The sequence below is a fragment of the Penaeus chinensis genome, chromosome 6 (assembly GCF_019202785.1).
Source record: "Penaeus chinensis breed Huanghai No. 1 chromosome 6, ASM1920278v2, whole genome shotgun sequence".
NCBI classification, from domain to species: Eukaryota; Metazoa; Arthropoda; class Malacostraca; order Decapoda; family Penaeidae; genus Penaeus; species Penaeus chinensis.
The window spans coordinates 22,164,899-22,185,257 of record NC_061824.1 but is presented as its reverse complement, the minus strand read 5'-3'; the positions used below and the strand labels follow the sequence as shown (position 1 = coordinate 22,185,257).

The 20,359-nt window shown below is 47.7% G+C and overlaps 1 protein-coding gene across 10 annotated transcripts in view; it reads right to left on the bottom strand.

The window, feature by feature from the left end:
* LOC125026615 (mucin-12-like) overlaps nucleotides 1-19,163 on the bottom strand; it is a 325,253-nt gene extending 306,090 nt beyond the window's left edge. For 8 of the 10 annotated variants that reach the window (XM_047615176.1, XM_047615185.1, XM_047615186.1 and 5 more), the window contains exons 1-2: nucleotides 19,112-19,163; nucleotides 17,525-17,908 (exon numbers count right to left, since the gene is read on the bottom strand). The gene's annotated coding sequence lies outside the window, so the exon portion shown is untranslated. Of the gene's footprint in view, nucleotides 1-17,524; nucleotides 19,019-19,066; nucleotides 19,090-19,111 lie in introns of those variants that run through there. The other 2 variants (XM_047615181.1, XM_047615178.1) reach the window with 2 other exon arrangements.
* Nucleotides 19,164-20,359: the final 1,196 nt, after the last annotated feature.

Here is a 20,359-nt window from a genome sequence, read left to right as displayed (position 1 = left end):
TGTTAGCCATGGAGGGAGGAAGCGAGTCTACAAAAAAGCAAGGAACTTCAATTTCCACTTCGCACATTAGTGTCGCCCCCCCCCCCCTCTTTCTGCTCTGATTACCCTAACGTTTCGATGCTCTCTCTCGCGCGCGCTCTCTCTCGCTCTCTCTCAATCTTTACATCAGGCTAAACAGAGATCATGTCTGAATACCAGGAAAATTTTCATTCTGCCAAAGGGCCTGAAAAAAACCGTGCGACTATAAAGGAGAGTCCCACCACTGATACAGGTTCTCCCTCAGGAGCTGGGGGGGGGGGGGGGGGGGCTGAGTCTTGGCTGTCTAGTTCTCCACTTCAAGATGGGTGGATAGTAAAAGTATAATGGAGAGAGAGAAAGAGAGAGAGAGAGAGAGAGAGAGAGAGAGAGAGAGAGAGAGAGAGAGAGAGAGAGAGAGAGAGAGAGAGAGAGAGAAAGAGAGAGAGAGAGAGAGAGAGAGAGACAGAGAGAGAGGGGGGGGGGGCACAGACAGAGAGACCAGAGAGGGGAAAACCCATCCCCACATCTATCCCCACCCAAGTCTTCCTGCCTGTCTTGATTCCATGGACATGAAGAGGGAATCCCGGTATGTCAGCGAAGTGCTCACCGGGCTGCCCTGTCCTTGTGCCTGACCCTCCGCCCGTTTCACTATTTTAATCCAAACCTAATCAATAATACTATAAAGTTAGTCCAGTAACAGACAAAAGCAAAACCGAAAAACTCTTATCACCTGCTATATTACACTTTCAATCTTTACGAGTTGCAGTAGAAATTCGAGGAGTAAAATAAAAAGACAATTAGGCAAACACTGGAACGTAAACAGACACGGAATAAAGCGCAGCCACAATGATAAAAAAGGAAGTGGATGAATTTCAGTTTTATTGTCTGCTAAGGAGTCTAATCCGTCTCTAAACATCACGGTTTAATGTTCCCTTTCTTACTGCATTTGTGCCTCGGTCCAGGCGAGAAGTGTTACTCCAGGGGCGAGGTAACCCTTGACTCGGCAGACCGACATTCATGATGCATTTCCCTCGCTAGATTCCAGCGGCGGCAACCATGAGTTCTCTCCGGGTTGCTGAAGACAAATCATATTACCAATGTTTCTTGCGTTGACTTAAATAGTTCTCCACTTGAGCATCCCTTTGCCGCCCTCATTCGCGCCGCCGCCCTTTCATCAACTTCTCCGGCGCGAGTCGGCCGAACAAATCAAAACCTAAAAAGCTACGCGCTCTAAAAGCTTAAATATCTTCCCCAGAAGATTTAATGGCCATTTTAACTTTTTTAAATACGCGCAACAACTTCCACGAACTTCTTTTTCACCAGATTTACAACTTTCTCGCCCACTGGGAATTCTGTAAAACTCATCAAGACAATCAAATTATTCAAATTACTCCCCATCGCCCCACAGTAGGGAAATGTGTCAGCGGCCGAGGAGGCGAGGATATCTCGAGGAGCCTGAGAAGAAAACGCCCCCTCCGCGTCCTCGAAATAAAAAGGGAAAAGATACGCTGCTTCCCCCGTGGCGGCGAGCCTGACGCGGGATGTAATGAAGACTTCGGCGCGCGCGGACTCTAAAAGCTTTTGCTTGTTCCGAGTGTTTGGCCGAGTCCCGTCGGAGTGTTTCGAGAACTTAAAGACGACTCCTCAAAAGGCCTCCGTGATTGCTGTGTGTCAATTCCGATTCTGACACGGCGGAGCTGCAGCGTATAATGAACGGAATTACGGTCTATAGAAACACTGTCGTTTCTTGCGAGGTAATTGAATTCAACGGCGCTGATGACTTTGCAATTCATTAGGACTCTTGCTGTTGTGATAGCAAACTTTCGTTCCTCAAGCAACTCGCGTGTTAGGGCGGTGCCTTGCGAACGACACTACTTTTGAGGCCAATCCATTACTAAGGAAATATTATGCAAGCCTTAGTGACGCCGATACTACAAGATTAACAACGTTGACCTTAGAAGAATGTTTCAAAGGGAATCCTCATGATGAAGTCGTATTAGCTAATGTTTTTGAAGTCCGAGGCGAGCCTGCCTTTGAGCCTACCTGCTGAAGTTGCCCCACAGTCTTTACATTAACAAAGGTTGCATACATCCCGAGCAGGCCGGCAGACATACGCACTGTAGGCTAAGCGGTGTAGGAAGACGCCGGATCAGGCTGCGGGGGCAGCCGCCGCTCCCTGTTGGCTGGGCTGTGGGGGAGCTCGTTTGTCTCGAGACTGCATTTCATACCACCAGGAGAACTCGCATCTTGCTCCTTCTTCCTCTCTCCTCTAATCTCTCTCTGCCCCCACTCATTCGCCTCAATCCTTAGCCCCCTCTTACCCTCGCCCCACCCTACCATCCCACCCATACACACTCATGGGCCGCGCCCCCGCAGCCTGATCCGGCGTCTGCCCTCCCTCCTAATTCCCCTGCTTCTCTCCGGCCGCATTTCCCTTCCTTGCGCCCCGGAGCCCCTGAAAGCCGCCCGCCGGAGCCAGCACATTCATCCCGATGCATCTGATGCAAGCTCAATTATGGCGAGCTTTCATGCCTCGTCTGTGTTTAACATGGCCGCTATTCATCGGCCCGGCGCATTGTTGGCCTGACATACTCGTGCTTTGTTACTCAGTCATTAATCCATTGTAGCGTATTAATGAGAAATGTAATCAATTTGCCTGTTGCTTTGAATTAGCGGCGACCAAGGGAACAAGATCGTTCGACGAAATGTGCGCCGGCGCTAATAAAGATCTTTCGATATTTCTTGTGTGATAATAATATTGCTTTCGCTGCTTTGACTGCCCCCTGACACTCGGGGAACCCTTCGCTTTTGTGCGTGTTTCTTTCCAAGCATTTTACTCCCTGCCAATTTAAACTTTTTTCTCGAGATTATCCTAACTTTCGCTCCCATTTTCTGCTTACAAGGGTTTTAAATCTCAGCGCAATAGGTGGAGGAAAGCCTCAAGTTGCCAATAAGAAAGGAATCCGATAACATTTCGCGATCCTTCAAAAGTTGAGCGGATCTCCTCGAAGCTGTCGAGTGGCGTGCGACAAACGCGTGGGAGTATCCTGCCCCTCCTTCTGCCTCTCTCCCCCGATCCCCATCATGTCACTCCTTCCCCCACCCCTTCCAACGCCCCAACGCCCCTCCTTCTCCGAATCTTCCTCCGATCCTTGACACATCACGGGATATTTGTCCGACACACTCTCCAAAACACGACCTGGATGAAGGCAGATTGCGGCGCGGTGCTCAGGATGCACCCTCAAACAAGCGTCAGCGAGTTCGTTCTGTATTACAAACGACGTGAGCAATGGACTAACAAAGGAAAGTAACTAACGGGAGTGAAATATCCATCAGCCCTTGGCCAGACAGACGACAAACGGGAAGCCCATAAAACGTGTACTCAGGCGATAGCGGAGGCTCACTAGACCCGGGCCTTTGCAGATTACGGGTTGTATAAACACGTCTTTGTTGTGGTTTTGGCGGTTCGGTGTTTGCTATCGCATTTAAGCGCCATTGATTGGTAAGGATTAATAATGCAGGACACATACATACACATACACATATACACACTTACACATACATACACATATATACATACACACACATACACATGCACATACACATATCCATATATATATACATATATATATATACATACACATACATGCACACACACAGAGGCCCTCCCAGCAGTCGCTCCGCGAGGCCCGACATGACCTGCTGCTTTAAGGAGAGCCAGTCGGAAGCCCCGGGAAATAAACACAAAGAGATATTGACATAATATCCGGCCGCTTCCCTCTCTGTCTGTGATCACAGGGCGAGCCAGCAAGAGGTCAGTAATCTCTACCCGATCTCAGGTCGTCCTTAATTGGAGTCTTTGTGTCTCCAAGATTAATTAAAGGAGGTCATTTCTCGTGACCTGAAAATCTTACGAGCTTACTCTTCTGGGTACGTTGCGTTCAAATGTATATGTGGTAAATCATAAATATCACATATTATTTTAAGTCTAAAGTAGTCAATCTATTAATGAGATATATACTTCCAAGTACAATATAACATACAAACATACATGCCTACACACACTCCCATATACAAACATATACAAGTACATACACACAAATAATACATTTACACTTATGTACAACTGTACATACATACAGTCATACACATTTACCCATCCATCCGTACATATCTACATACACATACATACATATACATAAAAATATACATATATACTTACATACATGCATACAACTACACACATCCATCATCCCGAGTTTTCTGGTATGATATTAACCCCCTCCCCCCAACCCCTCCGACACCCTTTTTTTAGAACTCGAGCTCCTGTTGTGATGAAGCAATCTCGACAAATAAATAAATAAATAAATAAAAGTCTTCACACGCCTCGGGAGTTTAAATAGGTTCTCGCCGGCATCAAAAAGATTCACGGCGCTAACTTTTCCCATCGCCTTTGTTTCACTGGGCGAAAGTGTCTAGCCTGAGTGTGATAACGTGTGGCGCGGGGCGTGGTGGTGATGGTGGAGCTCGAGGTGGAAGTGGAAGCCGAGGTGGAGGGGACAATGGGAGTGTGACATGATCTTATGTGGAACGGGGAGGTGCTGAAGTGAATGTGATGCGCTAAGTGGTGATGTGGAATTAGCAAAGTGATGTGGAATTGTAGGTGGTGGGAGAGGTGGAGGTGGTAATGGCAATGAATGATAACTAAAATGGTCGAGGAATTGGTATGTATGTTTGCGTGCATGTTTGTTTGTGCGGGCGTGGGCGGCGGGTGCTTGCGTGGGAACGTACGTGCGTAATTGTATGCTCATTAGGTGTAGGAGCGTGCATGCAGGTTCTTACGTGTGCGGCTGAGCGAACATGAAAAGACGCTAAAACCGCAAAGTGAGTAAAACATGAATGACATAATAGCCACTGTAAAAATACCAACTAAACAGCACGACGTTTCAGATTATACTAAAATGATCAGTCTTTTCCATTATCTACTTAAAATATTATGAAATAATTTTCAACCAAAGGACGTCTTTCAATTTGATGTTGTGTATATTTTTGAGTGAAGCATAATTTCAGGCTTGGTTCTGAATTCTGTCCCTACTTCAGCGTGATATCAGGCTCCGTCCACAACCGAAAAACAAAAATACTTTTTACGAGATCACTCTTCAAATAATCATAATTATTTGAGATTAACCCTCCCGGAAACACGCAGGCACGAAAGATTCCACCCCAAGCCACTGACCCAAAATATAAAAATATACATATATACATATAAAAAAATCTCTATAGTCCTTGCCAGCTGCAGTCTCCTTCCGGGGTCCTCTCCTCCTTCCAGCGCAACAGTTCCTCCCCCGCCCATCCCCGCCCTCGCGCCCGTGCCAGCCAGCAGCATTCCCCTCGCATTATTACCATGTGGCATGAGGCAACGTCCTATATATCTCGATTGTCGTTGTTCCCCCTCGCGCTGTAAAACATTTTTACGCCTCTCCCTGTTTGATACAGATTTTCACATTTTCCACTGATCTCACAGACAATAAAGTCCAACTGATTTTAAACCGGTTTCATTTTTTCCACACGGGAGCTGCCAGCGTCATACATGTACACCTATATTTTCTGTCAGCCGTTTTCACCCGGCAGTTGCTGAGTTACTGAGTGCTACCCGAGTTACTCCTCAAGCAGTAGACCGTTTCCAAGAGGCAGCGGGAGTTTGCAGCTGACCCACGCATGGCCGGCGTCCTGGCACGGCCTCGGCGCGGCCCTGCCCCCGGTCGCCCCTGCCTCCTGCCGCCCCTGCCCCCGGCCGCCCCTGCCCCCGGCCGCCCCTGCCCCCGGCCGCCCCTGCCTCCTGCCGCCCCTGCCCCTCGCCCTTCCAACCTTAAATAACTTACGGCACCACTTGCACTCCATTCGGGGCAAGCGCTTCACTCCTGGCTCCATCTATTGCTCAATTTCCTTGACAGCCCCACAGAGTTCAAAACAGCCTGCCATTTGACCTCATATTTCACACTCGGCCCAATTTAAACTTCACTGGGTATGCTTTTTGAAATATGTCTGCCTCGGCTGCGTGACTGCTTGTCTTTCAGTCATTCGGTCGGTTAGCTGGTTTGTCTGTCAGCATGTTTGCTTACCTACCTGCATTCCTGCTGTGAATGCTTAGCCTGCTGTATGTGTCATAATCATTATCGCCATCACCATCATCATTATCGCCATCACCATCACCATCATCATTATCGCCATCACCATCATCATTATCGCCATCACCATCATCATTATCGCCATCACCATCATCATTATCGCCATCACCATCATCATCATCGCCATCACCATCATCATTATCGCCATCACCATCATCATCATCGCCATCACCATCACCATCATCATCATCGCCATCACCATCATCATCATCGCCATCACCATCATCATTATCGCCATCACCATCATCATTATCGCCATCACCATCATCATTATCGCCATCACCATCATCATTATCGCCATCACCATCATCATCATCGCCATCACCATCACCATCATCATCATCGCCATCACCATCACCATCATCATTATCGCCATCACCATCACCATCATCATTATCGCCATCACCATCACCATCATCATTATCGCCATCACCATCACCATCATCATTATCGCCATCACCATCATCATTATCGCCATCACCATCATCATTATCGCCATCACCATCACCATCATCATTATCGCCATCACCATCACCATCATCATTATCGCCATCACCATCATCATCATCGCCATCACCATCACCATCATCATTATCGCCATCACCATCACCATCATCATTATCGCCATCACCATCATCATCATCGCCATCACCATCACCATCATCATTATCGCCATCACCATCATCATTATCGCCATCACCATCACCATCATCATTATCGCCATCACCATCATCATTATCGCCATCACCATCACCATCATCATTATCGCCATCACCATCATCATTATCGCCATCACCATCATCATCATCGCCATCACCATCATCATTATCGCCATCACCATCACCATCATCATCATCGCCATCACCATCACCATCATCATTATCGCCATCACCATCACCATCATCATCATCGCCATCACCATCATCATCATCGCCATCACCATCACCATCATCATCATCGCCATCACCATCACCATCATCATCATCGCCATCACCATCACCATCATCATTATCGCCATCACCATCACCATCATCATCATCGCCATCACCATCATCATCATCGCCATCACCATCATCATCATCGCCATCACCATCACCATCATCATTATCGCCATCACCATCATCATCATCGCCATCACCATCACCATCATCATCATCGCCATCACCATCATCATTATCGCCATCACCATCATCATCATCGCCATCACCATCATCATTATCGCCATCACCATCACCATCATCATTATCGCCATCACCATCACCATCATCATTATCGCCATCACCATCATCATTATCGCCATCACCATCATCATTATCGCCATCACCATCATCATTATCGCCATCACCATCATCATTATCGCCATCACCATCACCATCATCATCATCGCCATCACCATCATCATTATCGCCATCACCATCATCATCATCGCCATCACCATCATCATTATCGCCATCACCATCATCATTATCGCCATCACCATCATCATTATCGCCATCACCATCATCATTATCGCCATCACCATCATCATTATCGCCATCACCATCATCATTATCGCCATCACCATCATCATTATCGCCATCACCATCATCATTATCGCCATCACCATCATCATTATCGCCATCACCATCATCATTATCGCCATCACCATCATCATTATCGCCATCACCATCATCATTATCGCCATCACCATCATCATTATCGCCATCACCATCATCATTATCGCCATCACCATCATCATTATCGCCATCACCATCATCATTATCGCCATCACCATCATCATTATCGCCATCACCATCATCATTATCGCCATCACCATCATCATTATCGCCATCACCATCATCATCATCGCCATCACCATCATCATTATCGCCATCACCATCATCATTATCGCCATCACCATCATCATTATCGCCATCACCATCATCATTATCGCCATCACCATCATCATTATCGCCATCACCATCATCATTATCGCCATCACCATCATCATTATCGCCATCACCATCATCATCATCGCCATCACCATCATCATTATCGCCATCACCATCACCATCATCATCATCGCCATCACCATCATCATTATCGCCATCACCATCATCATCATCGCCATCACCATCATCATTATCGCCATCACCATCATCATTATCGCCATCACCATCACCATCATCATTATCGCCATCACCATCATCATTATCGCCATCACCATCATCATCATCGCCATCACCATCATCATCATCGCCATCACCATCATCATTATCGCCATCACCATCATCATTATCGCCATCACCATCATCATTATCGCCATCACCATCATCATTATCGCCATCACCATCATCATTATCGCCATCACCATCATCATTATCGCCATCACCATCATCATTATCGCCATCACCATCATCATTATCGCCATCACCATCACCATCATCATTATCGCCATCACCATCATCATTATCGCCATCACCATCATCATTATCGCCATCACCATCATCATTATCGCCATCACCATCATCATTATCGCCATCACCATCATCATTATCGCCATCACCATCATCATTATCGCCATCACCATCATCATTATCGCCATCACCATCACCATCATCATTATCGCCATCACCATCATCATTATCGCCATCACCATCATCATTATCGCCATCACCATCATCATTATCGCCATCACCATCATCATTATCGCCATCACCATCATCATCATCGCCATCACCATCATCATTATCGCCATCACCATCATCATTATCGCCATCACCATCATCATTATCGCCATCACCATCATCATTATCGCCATCACCATCATCATTATCGCCATCACCATCATCATTATCGCCATCACCATCATCATTATCGCCATCACCATCATCATTATCGCCATCACCATCATCATTATCGCCATCACCATCATCATTATCGCCATCACCATCATCATTATCGCCATCACCATCATCATTATCGCCATCACCATCATCATCATCGCCATCACCATCACCATCATCATCATCGCCATCACCATCACCATCATCATCATCGCCATCACCATCACCATCATCATTATCGCCATCACCATCACCATCATCATTATCGCCATCACCATCATCATTATCGCCATCACCATCATCATCATCGCCATCACCATCATCATTATCGCCATCACCATCATCATTATCGCCATCACCATCACCATCATCATTATCGCCATCACCATCATCATCATCGCCATCACCATCATCATTATCGCCATCACCATCACCATCATCATCATCGCCATCACCATCATCATTATCGCCATCACCATCATCATCATCGCCATCACCATCATCATTATCGCCATCACCATCACCATCATCATCATCGCCATCACCATCATCATCATCGCCATCACCATCATCATTATCGCCATCACCATCACCATCATCATCATCGCCATCACCATAATCATTATCGCCATCACCATCACTACCATCACCATCATCATCACCATCATCAATCATCAATCATCATCAGCAGAAGCGAGCCCCTTTCACACCTTAATTCCTTTATCCGACCCTCAATTTCTTTACCTTAAGAGCTCACTTTGATCCTCATTACGTTTCCTCAAGTTACCCAAAATCTTCTGCAGCAATTCCAGGGGGATTTTCTTCCAACTTTTTTCATTACAACCTAATGTTTCGTAGTTTTATTTCAAACTTTATTTTACTGCTTTTCTTTCTGGTTTTACAGTATTTTTTTTTTTCTCAGTATTTCTTGTTTTCTTTCTCATTCTTACACCTTTTTTTTCACTCTTCTTTGCATTACCTTTCATTTTTCCTTTTCTTTTCTTTACTCTCTCTCTCTCTTTTTTTCCATCACTCAGCTCTCTGAAATACTTTCGCGCTAAGATGGGGGAAATACATAAGGACAGAAATACATGGAAATTCGTGACAGGAAAGGCATTCAATTAAAATGCATGACGGAGCGCATAATAACTTGAACTTCCAGTTGACGTAATCGGCGTTGAAAGGACATATAATCAAAATCTAGGCATTGAAAAGAGAAAAAGCAAATAAAACTGAAATATGTGAAGTGTCGAAGGGAAAGAGGGGGAAGGAGTGAGGTGGAGGAGAGTGACAGAAAGGTAGAGGGAAGAGAAAGAGAAGAGAGGAGAGAGAAGAGAGAGAGGAGAGAGAGGAAAGGAAAGAAAGAGGGAAAGAGAGAGAGAAAGAAAGATATGAGCTGAGATGAGATGAGATGAGATGAGATGAGATGAGAGGAGAGAGAAAACAGAAAAGAGAGAAAAGAAGAGAGGAGAGAGAAAAGAAGAGGAGAGAGAAAGTAGAGAGCTGAGAAAAAAAGAGAAGAAAGGAAAGAGAGAGGGAGAGAGAGAGAGAGAGAGAGAAGAGAAGAGAAGAGAAGAGAAGAGAAGAGAAGAGAAGAGAAGAGAAGAGAAGAGAAGAGAAGAGAAGAGAAAGAAGAGAAGAGAGGAGAAGAGAGAGAGAGAGTAGAAAAGAAAGAGAGAGTAGAAAAGAAAGAGAGAGAGAGGAGAAAAGAAAGAGAGAGAGAGGAGAAAAGAAAGAAAGAGCGAGAAGAGAGAGAAAGGATAAGACAGAGAGAGAGAGAGAGAGCAGACGAAAGAAAATGAAAGAACATGAAAACAGAGGAATGAGAGTAAACAAACTCGCAGAACTCCCCCCCCCCCCCAACCTCCCGCTCGCCCTCTCTCGTTCTTCCACCTTTCCAGCGCCGCGTAATCCCTGCTAGCGGAAGACGAATCAAGTTAATAAAAATGGATTAGGCGACGTAATAAAAGTATTAAGGCCCCGCGGTTCGAGCCCACCCATACCCAGCCCCCCTCCCACCCCCACCCACCCTCATCCCCGACCCCAGAGCCACAGCCCACGTGTCTCGCCTGCCTCTCTCGTCCCTCTAACCTGGCGCTTTGAGGTGGCATCATCGCCTGATCGACCGGAGTGCCACACCAAAACAGGCACTCAAACATCCAAGCGAGTCCGTGCATATCCGGGGCGATTGGAATTTACAAAAGGAACAGGTAATCAATCCTTACTACACTTACATGTGTGCGTGCCTAATGGTTTTGTTTACATTTCTCTGTCTCTTCGTGTACTTTCCCCTTTTCATCCTTATCATACATTTTCATTATTAATTTCTTCTATTCTTGGCCAACAAAAAAAACAAAACTATTTGATGCAAACTCAAACTGGAAGTACAAAAGCTGTCTGTGCGAAAGGGCAAGCTGGTCGCATCGAGCCCTTGTGCACACCTGCCAAGTTTCGAGATATTCGCTCAAACTGAGAGATTGGTGACGTGGAGCTTTACCGAGGGAGGATCTGACGGGATGTGGTACTAATGTTGGCAGGGTACAAATACAAGTGGCACTAGTGGCAATAGAGGTAATAGCAGCCGTAACCGCGATGGCAGTTGTGGATGTTGCAGTAACAGTTTTATTAGTAACAGTAGTTGCTACTGCTGAGAGGAGCAGCAGGAGAAGAACAGCAGCACCAATAACCAAAAAGAACAGTCAACGCTGTTATACTTCCCACAGCAGGAGCGGCAGCAGAACGCGAGCGATGGCAACAGCCCGACCCGCCGGTCCCTCTGCGAGCGCGGTGACCCAAGCCAGCCCTTCCCTGGAGCAAGCCATGGCCCCGTCCCCGGCCACAACGCGCCCTCACCTGGCCAACCCGCAGCCTGCATTCACGCCTCGCCCAACCATAACCGCCCACAGACCCTAAAACAGCTCGAACACGCATGAATAAACATCCCTTTCCTGGCCAGCCCTTTTGCTGCTCCCAAAGGCCTCTCGACCTACTTACGCCTCCAAGCCCGCCCGCCCATCCATCCGCTCTTCCATCGGTGCCCACTGCCCTCGCGACCCACCTTCGCCAATCATGTCCGCCCACTGTCCATTCTAGAACCATCGGCTTCCAATCTGATGGGCAAGCAGCACCCCCCCCCCCCTACACGCCTCTTCTCGAAGCTAAATATCGCTTCCTTATGACGCAATCTTCCCTCCACTATGACGTAATCTCCTTTAATCTCTCTCTCCCGTCTTCACCCACTTGCTAGGCAAGGCACGTGGCCGAACGCCGAATTTAGTACATTCCGTCGGGTTTCTCTCTCTTTCGGAGTCTGTGGCTTCGTCTATACCGCCCTTTTCCTTCCTTCCTTCCTTCCTTCCTTCCTACCTACCTACCTACCTACCTACCTACCTACCTACCTACCTACCTACCTTCCTTCCTTCCTTCCTTCCTTCCTTCCTTCCTTCCTTCTTACCTACCTACCTACCTACCTACCTACCTTCCTACCTACCTTCCTACCTACCTTCCTACCTACCTTCCTACCTACCTTCCTACCTACCTTCCTACCTACCTACCTACCTACCTACCTACCTACCTACCTACCTTCCTTCCTTCCTTCCTTCCTTCCTTCCTTCCTTCCTTCCTTCCTTCCTTCCTTCCTACCTACCTACCTACCTACCTACCTACCTACCTTCCTACCTACCTTCCTACCTTCCTACCTACCTTCCTACCTACCTTCCTACCTTCCTACCTACCTTCCTACCTACCTTCCTACCTACCTTCCTACCTCCCTCTCCCTATGTCTATCTTATCTCTCCCACACTCACTCTATCTCTCTTCTTCCCTCCTTCATACCCCCTCACTCATTCCCTCTCCCTCTCCCTCCCTTTCCCTTTCCCTTTCCCCCCTCTCTCTCTTTGCCTGCAGGCCATCAAGTCTTTAATATCCCGACTTCTAGATACACCAATTAACAAATGAAATAAACCACCAGCTGCAGCTAATCAATATGCAAGCCCGGTGCGTCCTTCGAACAGAGAAAGGCGCCGAGTCCAAAAACAACGGTATAAAGCAACGCGTGATTTTATTACAAAAAAAATAAAAATGCGTCGTCATAATTTATTTCATAAAATAACTAAGGCAAATATAGTCAAAACATCGCCAAATACCATTACAAAAAAAAAGTGAAAGCAACGTTTAAAATCCATAAAACAACAGCAATAAGTATCAAGAACTTGAGAGCTAACATTTAATCTGAAAAAATATGTACAATCCTAAGTAAAACAAAGGACACCCTTTTCATATAAAAATAATTGCAAACCGGAAAAAAAAGACTTCCAATCTGCTGCCAATAACAGTTAGTAGGCCAATCAAGAAATGATACCGAGAGGGAAAAGTGAAATGGCCGGGAAACGCATATTCAATTACACAAGTTAAATCAACAGAAAGAGAAAGGGAGAAGGGAGAATAAGGAAGGAGGAAGGAGGAGGGAAGTGGAAGGTAGGAGAATGATGTGGGAGAATAATGATGGAGGAAAGGAAGGAAGGAAGGAAGGAAGGAAGGAAGAAAGGAAGGATGGAAGGAAGGAGGAGGTGGAAGGTAGGAGGAAGGAGGAGGATAACTGAAGGTTGGAGAATGTGGGATAACGAGGAAGAAATGAAGGAGCTGGGAGGAAGAAGAATGGGCATGAAGAGCGAGGAAAGTGAAAGGTAGAAGAAGGCAGTGGGAGGAAGAAGGTAAGAGGAGAAAGAATGAGGATGAAGGCAGAAGGAAGGTAGAAAGAGCATGGAGGAGGACGAAAGAGATAAGATAGGGCGACTGACTTCATTATTCACTTCCTGTTGGCTATCCTCGGCGATACAGCTTCGGCCAGTGATGCGAGTTGGTCCGTGATGTATAAGGCTTTCACCAACAAACACCTGCCGGGACTTCCGCAGACGTAAACAGCCCTGGCCCATTCAAAAGGCAAGCCCGAAGTTACTGTGACTTCTTAATGGCTTGCTGAACTGCAGAATGAGTGGCTTAATAATACTGCGGATACACAGACAGGCAGATGTGGGCGCTAAATACTCCGACAAGGAAACAGATATGAATGGTTGATTGATACGTAATACTGACGAACAGTTATGACGGCCTAATAGAGAAGAACACAAGGTGAGGGACCAAACAACCAAACAGCTGACTGAAAGAAAACAGTTGACTGGAAGGACCTTTACACTGACCAGCTTGTTTGTTTATCTACCACCTCACGTATATTACGAAATGCTAAACCAATAACTTCACCGTCCTTCGCTTAGAAGAAAAAAAATCCAGGTGCAGTTGTTCCAAGTTGCTTAAGAAGGTAACCCGCCATTTGGTAAGTAACTCACAACGATTCTTATGCTAACGCGGATGAGAACTTCGTCCGACTCGAGTTTCATGCTAATTTCTTCTGCCGACCGCGTCACATCTTTGCACTGTGCTATTCATTCAACAGCCGCGTTTCTTAAAGAGCCCATCTCGTTTTTTTATCTTTTTTTGTGAAGATATTTCCTTCTATATTCTTTCTCTCTCTCTCTTTCCCTTTCCCTTTCCCTTTCCCTTTCCCTTTCCCTTTCCCTTTCTCTTTCTCTTTCTCTCTCTCTCTCTCTTTTCTCCACATCTTTCCTTATTTTCTTTTCAATTTCTCTGCTTTACTCTCCTTTCCTTCCCTCGCCTTTATTCACCTTTCTCTCTTTCGTTTCCCCTTTTTATCTCTCTTTCGCCCCCCTTTCTCTTTCTCGCCTCACCCTCCTTTATCTCTCTCGTCTTCCTTCCTCTTTCTTTCTCGTCTTTCCTCTCCTCTCAGCTTTAAAAAAAAACTACCTAGTGATGCATTGCAGCCGTTTGTTTGTGTACTTTCATCCTTCAAGCAAGGACAAGTTATTAGACTAAGATCGTTATTTTTTGTCCTCCAGTGTGCACCGATATCAATAGATACCCACCTACACACACACACACACACACACACACACACACACACACACACACACACACACACACACACACACACACACACACACACACAGAAACTCCCCCAACAGTGTGTCATAACTCGCCGCGCCGCACTTCCTCAGGAGAGGCAAGTGGCGTAATGTCTTACGAAGGTTTGGTGGTTCAAAGTGACGTAAAGTGTCACGTAAAATAAAGTGTCGGATCGAGTATCGGGTGCGGCGTTAAAGCCAAGTGTCGATTGGGTAGAGGAAGGCTATAGATACCAAGTTATTTCCTAGATTAACAAGAGGCTGGTATGTTCACCCTTGCCCACTGCCGAGCACCCGAACTCTCGCCCTGCCTCTCAAGCACTCTCCTCACCTTTAAGTACTCCGAGAGAACGACACTGGCTCTTTTATACAACCCACACGCTCTCCATCTTTCTTCCCCTTTCACTCCATTTTATTCCCTCCCTCTTCCTTTCTTTTCTATTTTCTTCCTCTCGCTTTATGTACTTCTTACTTTCTGGTTGTCTGTTCTGTTAGGCACTCTTTGTTTGTCTGCCTGTCTGTCTGTCTGTCTGTCTGTCTGTCTGTCTGTCTGTCTGTCTGTCTGTCTGTCTGTCTGTCTGTCTGTCTGTCTGTCTGTCTGTCTCTCTGTCTGTCTGTCTGTCTGTCTGTCTGTGTCTGTCTGTCTGTCTGTCTGTCTGTCAGTCTGTCAGTCTGTCTGTCTGTCTGTCTGTCAGTATGTCCGTCTCCCGATTAACCCCGTTAGTAAACCATAAAACCAAAGGAAAAGCATATTCCCATAAAATAAATATCGATACGAAACAATCCTATCTGCACGCCAACTTAAAATTCTTTCCTTGTATAAAAACTTTTACAGCCACAATAACATTCACACACCAAGAACCAGGAAAAAAAGTTCCTGGTGATAGTGACTGTAGTTCTTATCGCTGTGGATGGTGGTGGTGGTATATCTTTTTCTGGTGTTCGTGGTGACTTATTTTGGTGGTGGTAGTGAATACAAAGTGTGAAGGAATGGTTGCCGTGTTGAAAAAGAGGACGAGGTTTCATTTGCATTTTACGGTCAAGGATTCGTACGTGTTGCCTTTTAAGATCTATAAGTCTTCTTTCAAGAAAAATGGGTTACAATCCAACATGAACTGCAGAAGAATCGCCGAAAACGGCAATAACACCGTCCTGGAAGGAATATGGGCACCGTTTCTTTACGGGAAAACATACGCCTACAGTGCGTACTCGCAACATATAAATTTTCCCCAATCTCTCTCTCTCTCTCTCTCTCTCTCTCTCTCTCTCTCTCTCTCTCTCTCTCTCTCTCTCTCTCTCTCTCTCTCTCTCTCTCTCTCTCTCTCTCTCTCTCTCTCAAACACACATATATCGTCCCTCGGAGCGCGTGCGCTAAAGGGTCACGAGAACAGTCCAAACGTGATTGAATTGCAATTTTATCGTCTCTATCTTCCACTTAGGGTTGGGATTGCAGGAACGTGTGGTAATAGTCTCTATTGCTTCCCGCGTAGACCCCGCCGCCTCATAACGCTGATGGGAGTGGCGGCGGCGGCGGCAGCAGAGGTAAACTGCGGTTGTTGAGGTTGTGATCACGGTTATGGCTGGCGCTGATGCCCGCGCTGATGGCCCGGGTGCTGCTGAGGCACAGGTGGCGAGCGCGGCGGCCGCGCTGACGAGGGGGAAACTTGGTCTGGTCGCGGGGCGGATGGTCGGTGCTGTTCAATGTTTGTATTGCTGTTGTTCTCCTCTTGATTACACTAACGCGGCCTTTGTAACGGCTGCGTTGGAGAAGCGATTGATTCCGGGATCTGGTGATCTGCACTGCTCCGGTGTTGAGGCCGGAAAAGAGCGAGACCTGAAATCTCTAATAAATACTCGGGTTCCACGGCCAGAATAAAAACATGACCGCAGCTGATAAGGGCTCCGCTATCTGTGTTGGGTAAGTCGAAAATAACAAGCCATGGTTGATAAGAATTTCGAAATCAATACTGCGAAAAGAATGTCGGCACTCGAGCTGGCCCTCGTGACCATATTGGCGGTGTTCACTCCAACCTCTATTGATCCGCCCTCAAACCTTGCCCTTCCCGCACACGTTACACATGGCCCGACGGCGGGGAAAACAGCGCCGAGCAGCAGAGGAAAAGCGACTCACGTTTACCCCCATGGGCGCTGGCGGCGTGATTCTGTCGCTATGGCAAAACAAACCAAATTTTCGAGAGAGAGAAAATAATGAGTACATGAAACCGGCCCTCAACCTGTTCCTGAGACTGGAAAGCGTACCAGCAGCAGAGTCCCCAGAGAGCCCGATCGGCCAAGAGTCGCCTCAGCACGAACGGCGGAGCGCGAAGCCGGGCCGAGCGCCGCCGCCGTCGAAGGGCTTCGCCTTCCACGTGGTCACAGCTGGTCAGCCTCGTCTGCGGCCACCGGATCCTCCGCTCGCGTCCAAAGGGATCCGCGAGCCCACCTCAGCCGCAGAAACAAAACATGAAAGAGGAAGTCCGAGTTCGGGAATGGAGTCTGTCTCTGGAATACTTACTGGATCCTGGAATCCCTCAATGGCGTTCGGAATTCTCCCGGGCAATTACGGTGACCCTTTGTGGACACGCAAATCCTCGCTGAATGGTGGGAGATCCTTGGCGTACAGGTTGTAATCCTCAGCGAATAACGGAATCCTTGCTCGTGAACAGTAATCCTCACTAAAACACTGGGGCCTCCCGATAGGTTTCCCTACACTCGGGGGCGAACACTGACACACCCTCACTCCCGCGCCGTTGAATATCTTCGCGAGAATCCGACGAAATCCACACACACTGCAGGTCAGACTCTTCCTGAGCCTGCTTTGGCAAGATCCCGCTATGGGACGAAGGGGAACGGAAATCCTCAGTGGATATGGGAATCCTCGCAGGATGGAGACGCTAATCTGCGAAATCACCACACCGATTAAACACTGCTAAGGAACAGACATGTATCAACTCTGTGGACACATGATACACATCTTCCTCAAGAAACACTCGCTCACAACACTCGACACTTCTCGATACAATGTAGCCGAAAATCACAATATTTAGCACGCCGCAATAACGAGCGAGCTGTCACTCAAAACACTTGGCACTTGTTCTCTTTGGCGAAATGACATCTCAATGACTAGCAGTTCACTTTCCTGGGTTCAGCTAACCTTTGCATCCAGCACCACTTTCCGTAGATCTCTCCGACATACAATCTCCCGACGGAAGACCGCATGACGTCACATGATCCGATCGCCGTGTACCCACACCGCCGCCCACGCCCAAGCCCTGCGAATTCCCTATCGAAGCTAACCAAACTATCTTATCTCACTTCCCCCACTTAACACAGCAAGCCTTTAAACGGACCGTTTTACTCGAGTTCCCTACAAGCCTACTGTCACGTGTCGCTCAGCAGCAACAAGGAAAAAGTTTGCGTCTAAACCTCTGCCATCATTTAACAACATCCAGCCGTAAGCCCTGCCAAATACGCGATAATGACTTAATGCCTTAAATATGAACAATTCGGTGCACTGAATTGGCAGGGTTGGTCCGTTAAACAGGTCAAACACCGTCACACATGCACACGCACACACTTCTAACCGATTCTGCGAGGTTCACTGCACCGTTACTGCCTCCTGAAAGCACCAGTCACACCGTAACTAAGTCTGCGACGCGGTCAAATGCCAAACAAATGCCGTCACAATGCCCTACTTCATCGTCATATCGTCCACTTGAAAGTTACAAAGAGGTCAAACGGCGTCGCACAGTCAACGGCGCGCCACCCCGCCCGAGTCGCAACCACCTAACTCGCTCCTCTCCTGTCTTCTCTTACAAGACTGTCACAAGGTCCCTGCCACCGTCGTTTGCGATCCCCGAACCCTGTCAGCGCACTCCTGCCGCCCCTGTCATCGTACGCTTTAGTACCCTCGCACCGTCACCCGTACTGCATCTCTCCCTCCCCATTACACTGCAAAACCCCGTCCAGCTCTCTCACTCCCCTTTCCGTCACTGTCCACTCTGCTGGAGTGCCTTTTTTCCTCCAAGGGACTATCCTGTTCCATCACCACACATACACTGCACTTCACTAAGTAACCCGCGCGCAAGACCGGTCTACGTACGATCAGCACCGACCGTAGCTTCCACACCTCACCAGGGCTCGCTTCACACTGACTGCCTGCCTGCCTGGCTCGCCCCGCTCGGCGGCGCCTCCCTCGCTCCCTCCTCCTCCTCCTCCTCCTCCTCCTCCTCCACCACCAATCTCACCACCGCTGCCACTCGCTGTACCCCCGTCACTCCACCAACACCGCTACACAACTACCTATTTACCCTATCGCCGCCCGCTATAGTACCGCCTATCGCGAAATCTACATCCACGTTCTTTACAACTTCACATATAACCTACCGGCGTTTACTACACTGAAAATTATTTTCTTTCCCACTGGTGCACAACTACTTTTACATTTTCCACAATCACGTCTCCGCATCTCCTCCGCCTCAGGGAACATTTGCAGCAGAAGACACTTTGCGCATAATCTCTCTGATTTTTTTAAGACCGGAGAGCGTAACCACCACGTGCGTGTGGGTGTGGCTATGGGAGAAAGACCATGTCAGAAGAAAGGACGGAGGAAAGGAAGGAGTGACAATGAGAGGAGGGAGAAGGAGAAGAGAGAGAGAGATAGTGGGGAGGGGGAGGATGATGATGCGAGAGAGAGTGATTAGGGAGGCAGGAGGAAGGAAGGGGGAAGAGGGGAAGGGGGGAAGAGAGGAGGAGGAAGGGGAGAGTTGGAGGGAAGAAAAAAAGAGGAGAGAGAGAGAGAGAGAGAGAGAGAGAGAGAGAGAGAGAGAGAGAGAGAGAGAGAGAGAGAGAGAGAGAGAGAGAGAGAGAGAGAAGGGAAAGGGAAAGGGAGAGAGAGAGAGGGAGAGGGAGAGGGAGAGGGAGTGGGAGAGAGAGAGAGGGAGAGGGAGAGGAAGAGGGAGAGGGAGAGGGGGAGAGGGGGAGAGAGAGAGAGAGAGAGAGAGAGAGAGAGAGAGAGAGAGAGAGAGAGAGAGAGAGAGAGAGAGAGAGAGAGAGAGAGAGAGAGAGAGGGAGAGAGGGAGAGAGGGAGAGAGGGGGAGAGAGGGGGAGAGGGAGGGAGGGAGGGAGGGAGGGAGGGAGGGAGGGAGGGAGGGAGGGAGAGAATTAACCTAACTCCTGATCTTACACACCTGGAACAGCTCCCGGTGTTAACTAGCTGGCACCTGTGACTGTTTTAGGCACCGCTGACTTAATCTTCTTTGTGCTGCATGAAACTACTTGGCACTCGTCCCTCTTGGTTACTTGGTATCTGGCATTCTGGGATATGGCACTTTATTAACTCTTAAATAAA